Below are 14,332 nucleotides of genomic sequence, written 5' to 3'. Positions count from 1 at the left end.
TGGTTAAGGGTGAAGCAATGAGGGCTCTAGGGAGGGTTGGGTATGGGTTTAGGGAGGGACGTTTACCCATCCCCAAATAATAAGCCCATTGCTATTTACAAACTGCACTTCTAAAGTTACTGCAGCCAAAAAGGACCCAAAACAGCCATAAATGTACTCCAGCTCAGGGCTGGAGTAAGTCCGGCATCACACATGGCCAATCTCTGGTACTGCAACAGAATCCCAAATAAATTAATGTAGGGTCATACAATCTTAGATAGGCAAACTCTGTAATCACTGAGACTTTCCACTTATTTGTTGTTTTTGATTGCCAAATCAGTGTTGTATTTCTTGTGATTGGTGTTTAATTTTTAGCATTCTTGCCAGTTCATGTTATTCTTTTGGGCTAGCTACTATTTATTCTGGCAATTGTTTTTTTTTCCTCTGGCCCAACCAACCTGTTTGAGTTTTGTGGATGGTGACCATATTGAAGGGTATGGGGGACCTGCTCCCTATATACAACAAGCTCAATTCAAACTCTTCAACCACACTTTCAAGGCACCGCATAACACTGGCCAACATAACTTAAAAATTACTTCTTCTTTTACAAACCTTCCTGACACCTTCGCTCGTCCCAACTCTACTTGCACAAATCTGACACATACCGAAAAAACAAATCCAGTAGGTGAGTCTTGTACATTGCTCCTAAAGCATGAAATGACCTGCCACTACACATAAAAGCCTCCTCTTAGCTTATTGAATTCCACAAGAAGCTGAAAACTTGGATTTTCAAGTAGTGCCACTAGGCCCTAGATTTGGTTAGGCTCACACCTTCTGATCACCACGATACATTTGGGTGATAGTGTGCTATGCAAACTTTATAACATAGCATAACATAACATACTTGTTATTCTTTATGTACAGTGTCCGGCTGCCATATTGGCAAAATATCAGTCTAGTCATTCGCTCCTGACATGTGGTGCTTGATCCAACCCCATCTAACAGAGGTCCTTGGATGATGCACAGTGGCTACATGCATAGGCCATGCTTACTGGTTGCTCCCCCTGATGCCTTGAATGTGTGCTTTTCCCCAAGTCATCAGCTTGAGCTGTTTGAGATTATCTCTGCTATGGACTGGAAAATAGCATATATTATAGAGATTTAGCTGCAGAAGAGTTCAAATCCAGACCTGGTGGTCACAGTCACCGAGGGATACAAAATGATCCATCACTATGATCCTGCTGGTAGGGGAGTCAGTGTGGCAATGATTTTAAAGGAATACCCCAATTATACAGTCTCTATTTCCTAAAATGTTGAAGGGATTGAGGATTTGCATTACTTCTGTTCCATTTTTCTTGAACAAAGACTTTCAGGCCTGTTGAAAAATATATATATATATTCCCATATAAATTCACGTGTATGCACTTCAATGATATCATGCTTCGATATATCACACTAACATGAGGCCTGGAGCTCCAAAGGGCTTCCTATCTGACCTTGACTGGACAAGCTTTAACAGCTATTCTGAACTACCCTAGAGGTCACTTTGCTTGTCCTGACTTCATGATAGTTTCCTTATCTGGTTGTGCACTTTGCTTACACAGGGCCGAGCCAGCCATTTCTGGTATGCCCATATCTAGCTGTTTATAATTGGCATGTTGCAGATATGGCACATCCCTGTTTGCCCTATTAACTTGGTGCCTTATTCTAGTTCCGCTGACATGGCATTACTAAATGTGTATAGCACCCAGAAGCAGGAATTGGAAGCGTTATCTCCCGCGGGAGTAACGTCTCTTACTCAGCACTCCATTGTTTATATGTTTTCAAATAATTGTGCGACAACTGGGCGTTGTGTATTATAAACACCTTCTTTAATTCTTTTTTAGAATTAAAGAAGGTGTTTATAATACACAACGCCCAGTTGTCGCACAATTATTTGAAAACATATAAACAATGGAGTGCTGAGTAAGAGACGTTACTCCCGCGGGAGATAACGCTTCCAATTCCTGCTTTCGTTTCGCCCTTTTGCCCAGGAGGGTGTTACTTACCAGGCACCCTAAATCAATTCAAGTTGATTACCTATCTACAAGGAGTGCGAGGATCCACATTCCATTTGAATTTTCACATTTATAGCACCCAGAAACTAGTCACTCTGGGAAGAAGCAGACTGAGAGCCCCTAAGGCAGGAGACCTAACCTGATGATTTTAGGCAACTTTAATCTTCATGTTGATTTTCTACACACGCTAGAGCCCTTTGACGTTGTGCAACATGTTTTGGACTGACTCACATTAAATGCCACACCATAGACCTTCTGTGGGCAAAGAAATAAATGATGTCCTTTACTAGGGCATGTTGTCTATTGTGGACGGGCCACTGCTTAATCTCTTTCCAAATAACGCTTTGGTAGAAGGGCTTCAATAAAATGGCATTTCATCAGAACATTTATCAACCTTGGAAATCATTCAATCTTGCTAGAATCATCTCATCCCTTAAACCCCTATTGGACTCTGATTATTTGTGTAACCACTCTTATGCCTTCATGATCTGTTTCAGAATTTGCAGTCCTTCTATTTTTATATAACGTATTTTATAGTCATTTTATAATGACAGTGATGTGTACAAGGATCAGAACTAATTTAAATTGCAATCATATAATTCACAACTGGTAAACAAGGATAAATAAAATCTGAGACATGAATAATCAGCATAAGTGGCAATCCCACCTCACCCCATTGAGATGAACAAGTGATCCCATCAGAAGCCCCATAAATTGTGTTTATAAGGTAAACCCCGGGCTCTTTCAGCCATATATTCAGTCAGCGAGCCGCTGCTCATACCTCATAACCTCTTGTGAATAGGAGGGGCCCCTGTTGTTCTCTCAGTATTTTCCAATATCTATTTTGCCTAGCACAAGCCCCAAACCTCTGACAGGCCTGTCACCCTGTGCATTTCTCTCCTGCCCCAAGATAACCAGCAGGACCCCCGTGTAGTTTGCCACTGGGAGCAAGTGTAATCTGCCACACATGTTTTGCCAAAAAGAACTTTAAAACATCTCAGACCCATAGTGTTGGATGACTGTACATCCCCAAGTTAAATGTAAAAAGCCTCCCACTTTTTACAGGCATCTGAGACACTCCATGGAAGATCCTCTACACATCTTCCAGAAGTGGGTAGGTATATAATAGACCCAATGGAAATGCTTGAATTAAATGAGGGATAGCTTGGAACGTAAATCAGCTTGTGTGATGTAGTTCGGGCTTCCACCAGTCGTAATCAACATCCAAGGTGCTAAGATCTGTAACTCACTTAGACTTAAGATGCAGGAAGTGATTAGGCGCAATAATGACTATGAAAGAAACTTGGTCACAATTGATCTATAGTCAATTTAACTTCCACAGCACTATGTCTGCCAAAAAGTTCAAACAGGACTTGTACGTGCCCAGAGCATGCCACCGCTGAAAGTATCTGTCAGCCCGAATTTTCCATCATCAATCTGCACAGAAAGTGATTTTGCTGGATTTCCTATTAACCATCTATACAAGAAGTGACATCACTGGATTTCTCATCATCCATCTGCCCCCCCCAAAACAGCTTTACAAGAACAAGCCAAGCAAGAGGACTTAATTTCCTATCATCCATCTGCACAAGAAGTGACACTACTGAATCTCAATTAATCAATCTGCACAGAAAGGAACACCATTGGATTTCCCATCATCCATCTTGTCTGGATGTGCTATCACAGATTTCTCACCAAAACTGCCTTTAAAAGAAACTAAGCAAGATGACTTCACTTCCTATCATCCATCTGCACAGGAAGTGATGTGAGTGGATTTTCCATTATCCATTTGCACAGGAAGTGACATCACTTCCTGCCTCGGCCCTACTTTAATGAACTCTTTACAGCATTCCATCACCCAGGCGTCCACATCAAAGGGTGAACAAAGCAGAGGGTATTGCGTGTTTCAGCCTGGTAGGCCCTTAGGCCAGAACGCCTGTTCCAGTGAAACATTCAAGGTAAGATAAATAAATGGCATTACCCAGTACCCCATACTTCTAATAGCCATAATCACCCCCAGATCTACATGATACAAATACTCACATAGCATTCACACATCACATAGACCCATCCTCGTGCACACTCCACACACCCTCAAACTATCGAATACATATTTCCAGTTCATGCTCATTCATGCTCTGTATGCAGTACTTAACACAACTTCAAGCACCAAACATTGGAGACCTCATCACCTATCACAAGCTTGACACCCTCTTCATCCCAGAAAAATGGTGCACCCCACATCCTCACACATCCTAGACATCCTTCTTCCCCCCAGGCTGCAGCATCCATTGTGTGGACAGCGAACATAAGAGGGAAAGAGGCTTCGTTGTCATCCAATCATCCTCCTGCTCCTGTGTCCTAGGCAAACAGCACTCAACTCCATGGAGCTGCTGACATGCCATTTCCTAAACTCCAGAACACAGACTGCCACTTTCAATTTCATCTGCAACCCTCATGGTCAGAACAGGACTTCATTGATGAATATTCAGATCTTGCACCACCTCACTCATCCAGCATGCTTACACCACCCTCTTAGCTGACTTCAACCTCCCAGACAGGAAAAGCTAAAAATAAAAACAAGAGACACCCTCTTCAACCTCATTGATGAACTCAGGTGGTATAACATGTTACACAAACAAAACACACTTTATGGTTTAAATCTTTTTATTGAAAAATCTTCAAAACATGTTTAGCATTTCAAGGGCAGTACTATAGCCGTGGCCACACAACCAGAGTTCGCCGTAGCAAGGAGGTCAGTGCGGATAACGCACCAGGTGCAATAAGATTAAACATAACATGACTTACAAAGGAAACTTATTCTAACCCCCCCACCCCCAAACCCCCCACTTGTCCCCCCCAAAAAAACGGGTGAAAAAATAAAAAAATAAAACCCATGGCCTGATTCTAGACGTGCAAAACAGGACGTCATGACCCTGTCAGTTGCTGGCCAGAGAGGCGCAGGAGGTGAAGATACCTGGGACAGGTGATTTCACTGAATTCAGAGGAGAGGAGGGACAAAAATGGTTGCCATAGATCATTGAACGTGGATCCCTTCCCCGCCATGGTCACAGTCAACTTCTCCATACCCAGTGCGTGCCAGAGGCGATATAGCTAACCTGTGAAGGCAGGAATCTGAGGGGTGCGCCAGTGTGTCAGAATGTTTTGAACTGCCGAACCCAGCGCTATTGTGATCAGGCGGCCCCTGCGGGACTTTAATGGATAGGTCAATGGGTTCGCAAGGCCCAGGAGGACATATGTGGGTATTTGTGTGTCAAGGTGCTTGTCTACTTCATCAGCACTTGGGTCCAGTAAGGCTGGATATGGTTGCACTCCCACAATAGGTGTACAAGGGTACCCTGATTCCCGCATCCCCGCCAGCATTCCGCCCCCCTGAGTGGGATCCATTGAGTGTAGGCGCTCGGGGGTATAATACCAACAGGTGACCAGTTTAGTAAGGGTTTCAGTCAGTCCCATGTGGTATGCTGAATGGCGGGCTCTATAATACACCCCCTCCCATTCCTTGTGACTAAGTGTTCTGCCCAGGTCTCTTTCCCATCTCGCGCGGCTAACATTGTACATGTGTGTGTTTCTAAGTAGCAACATCCTATTGTGATCTGAAATTAGTTTTTTGTCTGAAGTAGGGTGATAAGCCATTTCTCATAGGCAGAGATGTGTCCACTGGCAGATGGCCTGACCTGAGTGTGTACGGCCCAATGCCTAACCTGAAGGTATCGAAGCCGTTCGGTTTCGGGCAGCCCATAGTACGACTTGAACTGCTGGAATGGTATGATCCCATCTACGTCAAACAGATGGCCTAGGGAACAGCATGCTGTGGACCTCCACCATGTGAAGGCAGCTGCATCTGTGCCTGGTTGGAAGTCGGGGTTGTCGAATAGGGGAGTAAGCGGCGAAGGAAAGGTAGTTAAATTATGTTTGATGTTGGTGCGATTAAGGGTGGGCAGAATTTACAAAATTGACTTTCGCAAATTATCACGAAATTGCACAAAATCTCCGCGAGCATGCAAAACTTTCGCGAAGGTGCGGAGAAAGCTTTTCCCGTCCGTTTGCGATGTGTTTTTGCCTGCTCGAGGGGAAATATATCTCCAACTTGCCCATGCGGTCGCTAATGGGCGCGGCCATCTTGCTCGCCATGCTTATTTCCTGTTCGCGATCGCAATGACGTGTTTGCGATCGCAAACTCTCGCGGGATAGCGCGACTGGCTACCAACAATCCAACATCTTGTGGCGCGCACGAACAGATAGGAAAACTCGTCGGCGAATGCAGGGACCCGGTAAGTCGCGACCGCGCGTGCGAGAATGCATTATTAAAGCGCGAACAAGAAATATACTTCCGTTTCGCGGCAGGTTGCGAAAGTTTTGGCATTTTCGCACTCTCCGCGGAACGCGAAAATTTCAAAATATCGCAAATTTCGCGAACGAAACGAAATTTACCGCCCAGGCCTAGGTGCGATCCCATGTTTCAAGGGTGGCCCAAGTGATAGAGGATGCAAACAGGTTGAGTGGCCGATACACCCTCCAAAGGAAGGGGATCCCCTGTAAGGGCCTGGCAGCTACTGCTTGATCCTGGAACAGCCAGTGTTTTTCCGACTGCAGCCGGCTCCATTCCACCAAATGACGCAATTGTGCCGCCTGATAATATAGTTGGAGATCGGGAACACCGAGGCCCCCCTCCTCAGGAGGAAGCACCGTCAAAGCTTGCTTCATCCGTGGTTTGCGACCATTCCAAAAGAATTGTGCCAGTTCAGACTGAGTTTGTTGTATCCACTCTTGTGGTGGTCGGAGAGGCAAGAAAGGTTTGGAACAGATACAAGATCTGAGGTAATATAGTCATTTTGACTGTTGCTATTTTACCAAGCCAAGAAAGTGGGTAGTGCTTCCATTGGCTCAATCCCTTGCGTATTTTCACCCACAACCGTGCGTAGTTAGTAGTCACCATGGTTGGTAGAGAGGGAGCTAGTTGGATCCCGAGATAGGAAACGGAACATGCCGCCCACCGTATGGGGTGACATTCCAGTAGGTGCACACAGGTGGAAGACATGTGGGGGAGAGATCGAGCGATACCGATTTATTCATATTCACCTTAAACCCTGAAATTTGTGCAAAGGTCTCTAGTTCGGTGAGGCACGCTGGCAGTGCGAGATATGAGTTCGACAACAAGATTAGAACGTCATCTGCATACAAGCTAATCGTGTGGATGTCACCCCCAAATTTAATCCCTGTTATCGCTGGGTTGTGTCGAAAATGGGTGGCCAAGGGTTCCATATAAAATGCAAAGAGAAGGACTGAGAAGGGGCACCCTTGTCTGGTACCCCTCTCTATGGGAAACCGGGATGACGTGTGGCCTTTTACTCGCACTGTGGCCGTTGGGAACCGGTAGCAATTGAAGATGCGTGTTCGGAACTTCTCCCACATCCCAACCCGTTCAAGAACCTGTTCTAGGCATGGCCAATGGACCCTATCAAAGGCCTTTTCGGCGTTGATGGTGAGCAGCATGTATTCTCCCTGCATCTTAGAGATTTTCTCGATGAGATGGAGTGCCCGCTTTGTGTTATCACTTATTTGGCGTTGAGGGATAAAGCCTGCTTGATCCGGGTCTATCAGACCCGGCATGTGAGGCGCGAGGTGTGCAGCCAATATCCCAGTATATAGCTTAATATCAATGTTGAGGAGAGATATGGGACGATAAGCTCCGCATGTCGTCTTGTCTTTTCCCGATTTTGGGATAACCACCATGGAGGCTTCATGCATGTCCCCTGGAATCGCTCCGGGCTCTGTGAATGAGTTAAAAAGCTTAGTGAGAATCAGGGCCACCAGTGTGCAGAAGGTTTTATAAAATGCTGCCGAAAAGCCGTCCGGCCCAGGGGCCTTGGCAGGTTTAAGGCGTGAGATGGCTGCAATGACCTCTTCTAATCTTATGTCTCTGCCTAGGCGATCAGCCTGAGCTTTAGTCAGAGTAGATAGGTCAGTGGTGACGAGATAAGCGGTCCCGTCCACAGAGGGCAAGGGCGTGCTAGCATATAGGCGGGAGTAGAAGTCTCGAAACGCCTCAGCCATTTTGGAGTCCTCTGAGACCCGACGACCACCCCTGTCGTGGATCTCCTGGACCCCTTGTTTCTGTCGGGTCTCCCGCAATTTATATGTGAAGAGTCAACAGCATCTGTCTTCCCCCGTGTAGTAGGTGTGACGCAGCCTGAGGGCTGTATACTCTGCCCTGTCTTGGTCTAGTGCTGCTAGCTGTTGTCGCATGGCTTTCAGTTGGCACCAAACCAGTGGTGCCCCTATCCGCTGATGTATCTGTTCGAGCTCCCTCATTTTTTGGGTAAGGTCTTCTCTCTTGCACATACTGTCTGTGTTTTCTGCCGCCGAGATGGCCACTATTTCCCACGTAAGACCGCTTTAAGCGCCGTCCATTGTGTGGCTAGGGACGTGTCATTGCTATCGTTGTGATCATTTATTGTGTCTTGTAACTGTTCTACTACCATTGCACGGTGTAGTAGAGTGTCGCGGAGGCACCAATGTCGCAATGGGTCGCTGCATGGGGGAAGAGTGAAAGTGGCAATTACTGGTGCATGGTCTGATAGAGAAGCTACTCCTATTTCTACGTTTGTTGCTAGCGCATGCAGAGGGGCTGTGGTCAGCAGATAGTCCAGTCTAGCGTATGTTTTGTGCGCATTAGAGTAGTGCGAGTATTCTCTGGTATGGGGGTGGAAGCAGCGCCATAAATCGTTGAGGTCTAAGTCTCGAAGCGCGCTAGCCCCGCCGTCCATAGTGCCCCGGTCTGCCCTGTGCGTTGACATGATCTGTCTGCTTCGTTGTTAAAGACCAAGTTCAGGTCACCCCCCAATAGGATCCATCGTTCCGTCGTGGCTGTCACTTCAGTGAGCACTGTGTGCAGAAACTTTTCTTGTCCCTCATTGGGGGCATACACGGAGCCCACCGTGAATGTGAGACATCCTAGAGTGAAGCAATATGTAAGGAGTCGCCCCTTAATTTCAGCTTCCTTGGGAAAGGCCTTTCCCCGAAACCCCTGAGCAACCAGTATAGCGACCCCTGCTGTCATGGTGGGACCAGAGGAGAACAATTGGGTTGGGAATTTGCGAGACTTGAGGCGGTGGCAATCGTTGGGTAAAAGGTGTGTTTCCTGCAGGAGGCATATATCAGCGTTAGTGTTTTCGAGACAGAACAAGACAGCTTTACGTTTAATGGGATTGTTGAGCCCCCTCACGTTCAGGGTGAGTATCTTAAGTGTGGTGGGAGCCATTTATTCAGGTGGGGATGATGAGGGCCATGGACGGATCTCGGCATCCGTTGCTGTGCTCATAAGGAGCGAGTTGTAGTACTGAAAGGCTTTTCCTATACAGAGCTGTATTGTCATAAAAAAAAAGGGGGGGAGGCGGACAAGAGACCCCAAAACCTCTGAAAAGTAACTCCAAACAAATAACAAAGTAGAACCCTTCTACATAGGGCAGAAGTAGAAAAGAGAAGTAATGAAACCACATTGAAGTCCGTCATCCTCATATGATCGAGTTAGAGTCTGCATGGGGGAAAGGTTGTGGCCAGAGGCGCCCCCCACCTCCCCGCCTGCAGCCCACTATCAGAAGGTGCCTATCAAAAAGAGTTGGTGGGTCTGGTGTGCCTCAGCCAGGTTGCGTTTTCGCCAGTTTTGTGGACAGAGTCTCGAGCACTGCTTTCTGTCCCTTGGAGACTTCGGCGGTGTCTGCTCGTTTAGGCCGGCGTCGTCGTCTTTGTTGTCTCCAGTGTGGTCTTGTGTCTTTCGCGTGGGGAGTAGAGCCGCCGTCTCTGCTCTCCTCCGCCGGGGGGTTGATACCCAGCAGGCGGCAGGCCTCCGAAAGGAAGCAGAGCTGGAAGAGTTTGCCATCCATTTGGAAAATGAGGCGAAACGGGTGACCCCAGCTGTAGGAAATGTTGCACTGGTGAAGGTACGAGGTGATGGGTCTGAAGGTTCTCCTTTTTTGCAAAGGGCTGCTAGGTCTTGATATAGGACAGGATTCTGTCCGCGGAACGTCAAGGGGTGTTTCTGTCTGGCTTTCTGTAGAATTTCTTCTTTGGTTCGATAGTCTTTGTGAGAAGTTGGCCTGGCATATGCTGTCTCCTAGTTATAGGGACACCTTGCACCAGTCTAATTCGACTCTTATTGATGATAGGTTGCAGACAACCTTTAAAGAAAGCTATCCTAGTGGTAGCTGTGGAGAGCAGCCTTCAGGCTAAGTCTTGAAGGAGTGTTAAGCTTATTGTTTTACCATAGATAACCTCTTGAATAACCAAATGAAAGAGTAGCCCACACAGGTATATATATAAAATATATGTATTTATTCTAGACAGAATCCCACAGTCCCTTTATGGAGCTGTGGCAAAGTTACAATTCAAACAAGCATTTATAAACACAATAAATAGCACAGGAATCACAGGGCCCCAGGGGGGGACCAAACCATATATCAAAAAAGTGTTATAAGAACCACGACAATTCTACTGAAAATGCCTAGGGCATTTCGGATCGCTGGCCCCCTAAGAATCCACCCCAGGTTATGAGGAAGGGAACCCACGGGAGGCACGTGCAGTGGAAATAGCTGCTATCGGGATCCCTATTAAAGCCTATGGAGAATGTCGCGTTTGATTTACACAGATTAAAGTCACTTCTAGCAGGAGTAGAAAGTTAAAACTTTAGACTTAAGCTTTTGAGGAGCCCACTACCACGAGAAAACCGAGGTACCACTGTTACCTGCCCCAGGGAAGCCGGGTGCATAGGTCGTTTTCGATGTCGGGTCGCGGGCTGATTTTCTATAGGAAAATGTTCAAAAGTGCTGCTAGCCAAAAGCGTCGATTATGCCGTGAAGATCAAAGATGTGAAGATTGAAGAGAAGAACCTGAAAGCATAGGGGACAGAGTCTGGGTCACGGCTAAGTGACCAGGAGGCTCAAAGCAAAGAGCCCTTCGATGTCGGGTGCTTCAAGTGGAAAGAGGTGTAGCTTGGATCTGCAGCCACGGGCTCCGGGAGGCTTCAAGGAAGGCCAGCTTCGGGAGGGCAACTGTCCCACGTCGGATGAGGGTTGCTGCGGTGCTAGTGTCCGGATTGGATCCACTAAGCCTTGGCAACTGCAACCCACGCAAGATGAACAAATCAGATACTGGTGCAGACTCACGAGGTTTGTGAGAAGTCTCCTTCAAGGAGACAGGAAAGCAGGCCTGGAGCAACCAGGAGAACTCTTAAAGTTGAAGATTGACTTCCACCAGGGCCCACAAGTTGAGAGACAAGGGACCGCGGAAGGCAGCAATTTGGCATGCGTAAAAGGGAGCCCACGGGCCACTGGGGTGAGCTAGGGTGCTGGTCTTTGGCACAATTGCTGCTTAAAGGTTGGCTCAAGTTTGGGCCAAAGCACGACTTCCCCACTGGTCAGGGTCATGTGCTATGCAAGAGGTGGCTGGTGGCCTGGGGTATTGGGGATCTCGGCACCCACGTGGTCCACGGTGCTCAGCTCGGCTGGGCACACTCACTGGCCTCTGGGATGCTTAGGAAACCCACCTCAGGGTGCTGGGAGTCGACAAAGTCCGAAGGAGCAGCGAAGTTCCAACCGGGTCACTTCCAGTGTTTCAGGTGCCTGCCAAGCAGGGGGGTAACTCCTTTACCCCAAGGGAGATTTCTTCCGTCAGCTGGGCAGCAGCAAGTTGAAGATCAAGACTGTAAAGTTCAAGAGTAATCTGAGGCTCTGGGGCCACGTTATTCACCTTTATCCCCAAGATTAAGGGAGTGTCCAGAGTAGTGTCCATCAATGGATGGTGAGGCGGGAAAAGGTGGCTACACCCTCTCCCCTTTGTGTGTTTCCCGCCTGGGCGAGGGGCAGGATGCCCCTGAACCGGTTCCAAGCGGTGTATGCAGAATGAGGACTCTGCAGCTGCCTACGTGCAACTCTGAAAGGACATTTGGTGCACCCACCCTGGTCCAATCCACATATCCTGTCTGGGGAGATGCTAGCACCTCCCTGCCACAGGAGCCCTGTTGTCCAGTTGGCGAGGTAACAGCCAGCCAGAGTAGTGTGGGTGGCGAGTAGTAGACATTTTGTACTACGTGTGCACTTTTAAATTGGTGTCTAAATTCTGCCGCTTTTCCCATATCGCCCCTCTAGCAGGGGGGAATCGTACCCTCATGCCCATGGCTGGACTGGGGGTATGATTCCTACATGTTTGACACCAAACACGATATGGTTCTGTGTAGCCATTCTCAAGTTATCGCGTTATCGCGATAGGCTTATAATGCGGTTAAGAGTATATGGTATGGCTACACTACAAACAACCCAGCAATGATTTTACGAAGGTTGCAGGGAGGCCCTACTCATGGAGTGGTCCCCCCTCACACATACCTCAGCACCCTGCCTTGTAGGATTAGCAAGGTCTGCCATAGGGGTGACCCATGAGAGTACATCTGTTGTAATGGGGTGGGATATAGGGTACCTATATCCCTGTAAGGGGTGCTAGCACCACCTTACCCAGACTACAGTAGTGGTCTGGTGGCGTCAGTTTGTATGGCTGTCCCAGGGTGGCACAATAAGTGCTGCAGCCCTGGTAGGCCTACTGAGGGACCCATGCCCTGGGTACCTAGGGTACCATCTACAAGGGACTGCCAGGGTAACCTCAGTAACCAATTGGCTTGTACCTAGGGTACTCGCATTGTTTTAATAGAGGAAACAGATAGGCTGGGGTCCTGGATAGCAGGGTCACAGCCTGGCTAGTGTCATAAAACAGTCAAAACATCAGCAAAAAGTTGGGGGCAACTATGCAGTCGATGCCAATCTCCTACAGTCTTGAACACAGACCAATATGTCTGAGGGTGGGGCCGTGGCTGAGCGTGGTGGTCCCACCCTGTGTGCCCTATCAAGCTTAGATCGGCGTCTAGAGGGTTGCCCAAGACATGGTGAAAAAGTTCTCTGGTATATTGGAAAATGTTGTCTGCTTCCTCATTGGTCTTCACCCCTCGGATCCTGATATTATGGGGGCGGGAACGATTCTCCAGATCCTCGAGGTGGGATTGTAGGTCGACCTGCTGGTCGTGGATGCGGACGATTTCTTGTTGAAGAAACGACAGTTCCGTGTCCCTTCCATCGCTTTTCTCCTCCAGCTCAGCAACCCTCTCACCAATGCCATCCATGTCCCTTCAGACGTCTTTAATTTTGGCCGTAAGGTCCCGGTTGAGTGTCTGCAGGTCTTCACGCAGTGACACAAACAAGGACTCCAGGAAGGCCTTAGTAATGGGCTCACCATCTTCACTACTCATTTGTGCAGCTGGTTCAGCGTTCATAGAGGTGTCGTCCGCCTGACTTCCAGCCTGGGCCTTTGCAAATAAGTCCTTTAGGGTTTTCTCCTTCCGTCCTTGGGAAGAGGACATGGTGTGTGTTCACGGACAGCTGGAGTGGGTGCTAATGGGTCCCGTGCGAGTGGAGGCAGGGTGTGACCCAGTGTCCCCGGGCACTGGTACCTTCCTGTGGCCCTCTCTCTGAGGTATCGTGTGCCAAATCTGCTCCCCCCTGTCGCCGTTGTAACTCACAGAGTCTAAACTGACTCTCAGATTGTAGGCTGTCCCCAAATTAAGATCCGTGGTACCCTCCTCCGGTAGATGCGGAGATGTCTCCTTCAGCGTGTCTGGTGTCGACTTCACTGTCTCGCTGTAGGTCTGTGGTACTTAAAGAGTTTTGGGAGGTCACAGCACTTCTGGTGACATGTGTGGGGCGTAACCGGCGTGCCTGCTTTCTAGGCGAGGGGGGTAGAAAGTCGGTCCCCAGTGTTTGGTGTAACGGGTTGCCGTACCTTTATGAGACCAGTATCCTCCACTGCACCTCCAAAGAGCTGCAATGCTCCTGGCCCCCATTGGGTCCCAAGCCAGGTCGTTGCTCAGTGTCTCCCAGCCGTTGTCTGGGCTGTCCCAGGCCTAATCACAGTTGATGTAAGGCGGTCTGCCCACCGCAATTATGTCCCGGGCTCCCGGGCAGAGACCGCTGCCTCTCACCACGATCTCTCTTTGGCGAACGCATACTGCAGCTTTCTTCCCCAATCTGGTCACTTGCCTGGGTCGCGGCGAAGGGATGGTATTCAGTGGGTCTGCCAATCTGCCGATCCATTTCAGGAACGTCACCTCACTTCTAGGCCGCACTGCTGATGGCGGGTCCCCACTGCTTCACTGATGACTGCATAGTTGCGGGGCCTGCCTGCACTCCGTACACTGAGCTGGGCCTCCGCAGAACCTTCCGCAAAGTCTGCCGATG

The sequence above is a fragment of the Triturus cristatus genome, chromosome 3_2 (assembly GCF_964204655.1).
Source record: "Triturus cristatus chromosome 3_2, aTriCri1.1, whole genome shotgun sequence".
Classification (NCBI taxonomy): domain Eukaryota; kingdom Metazoa; phylum Chordata; class Amphibia; order Caudata; family Salamandridae; genus Triturus; species Triturus cristatus.
This window is presented reverse-complemented; position numbering follows the sequence as displayed.